Raw genomic sequence first — 1,740 nt, 5'->3', positions numbered from 1 at the left:
CAGGCAAGTGTCTTAGCCACTATGCTACCAGAGCTCCCTTTAAGGACTACTATTTACTATTATTTATGGCTGACCTTCTCACAAGCAGTCCAAGCTACCCGAGATTATATGGTGAACTTAAGGGAGTTATGGAGGAATTATAATATCTATGATGCCATCAAAAATATTGCTGATTCTTGGGATGAATTGAAGCAGTCACACATGAAAGAAGGGTGGATCAAATTGTGCCTCCAATTCGTCCACACTGTTCAGGGGTTTACAGCTGATAACATTGCTGAAGCCAGGCAAGCTGTGGTTGATACTGGTAATCAACTGCAGTTAAACATCAATGAAAATGGTGTTGCAGTTACTTGACTCCCACACCAAAGAACTAACCAGTGAAGAACTTCTGGAACTAGAGCAGCAGATGATAACATTTGAGGAAAGAGAGTGGGACCTAAAAACCCCAGAACCAAAAACGTTTTTGATGAGTTAGCTGAAGCCTTTCATTTCATTGAAGTTGGGATGGCAAAGTTAGAAGAGCAAGATCCTAATACACAGAGGTTCATCAAAGTTTACTGTACACTTACTGAGGGCCTCAATGGCTACAAGACCATTTATGACAAGAAAAAAGCAAAGTTCTTTACAAACCTCCCTTGGTACTTACTTCAAGTAACTGACTCCAGGAATAACCCTCCTTCTCCAGCAGTAGAATCAAACCCTGATGCTTCAGTACCAAGCCCATCCTCTCCAACATCAGGCCCATTATCTTCAACAGTAGCCATCTCTCCCTCACCTTCTGTTTTGGTTACTTCATGATGCTCTAACAGAAAATACCACAAGGGGTGATTTTAACAAACAGGAGTTTATTCTCTTATAGTTTGGAGGCTGGAAATCCGAGTCCTAAGTCCCAGACTCTAGGGGGTGGGTGAAAGCCCCTCAACCTTGGACTTCAGCTCTGCCTCTTTCTTCCGGCCCACTGAAGCTGGAGGCTTTTTTCACTCAGGCAGCTGCTGCTGGCTGCTGAGGCTGACAAACCCAAAGTCAACAAGTGAAAAGGCACAGTACCAATATTATCAAACCACACAGCAGGCCATTGATTCAAGTTCATTGGAATCCCAAGATCGGCAGAAAATAGCAGGCTGCTGAATGAAGACTCGGCTACATGCAGGGTCCAAGCATGCCAAAAAGCTACAGACCAGTCCTAAAGCTTCTCCTTACGTACTAGGAGCAGACTACATCCCTAAGGCTCACAGTAGCTTCTACCAGGGAGTTGATTACCAGTCTCATCATGGGGAATAACTACATCCAGCTGCCCAGCCCCTTACAACCAGGCCCAGCCAAGTTGACACATAACTTTAACTACCACACCTTCTCCAGTATCGTTCAATTTTTAATGTTATCATAATGTTACCTCATGAATACCTCTTCCGATATGCAAGACATGGATGGAACAAGAGTGTTAACCTTTAATCATGATCTTTTTTTTTCTATCTAAACTTTTTGAAGAACTGTTTCTTTAATTTTTTTTGCAGATATACAGTACTGTAAAAAAAAATTAAAGAAACAGTTCTTTAAAAAGTTTAGATGGATAACATAACCCAGAAACCACAGCTATGGACATATCCAAAGTAAAATGAACTTACAAGATTGTAAACAGGGAGCCAGAGACATCAATTGGCAAGTGAGGACAACTACAAACAAAAAGAGGGAAAAGACTGTGTAGTCACAGAATTTCTAAATGGTGAGGAAGTTAAGAAA

The sequence above is a fragment of the Orycteropus afer genome, unplaced genomic scaffold, assembly GCF_000298275.1.
Source record: "Orycteropus afer afer isolate SDZICR_OR568_19922 unplaced genomic scaffold, OryAfe1.0 scaffold00154, whole genome shotgun sequence".
Lineage (NCBI taxonomy): Eukaryota > Metazoa > Chordata > Mammalia > Tubulidentata > Orycteropodidae > Orycteropus > Orycteropus afer.
The sequence above is the reverse complement of the archived record's forward strand: the minus strand, read 5'-3'. Positions refer to the sequence as shown.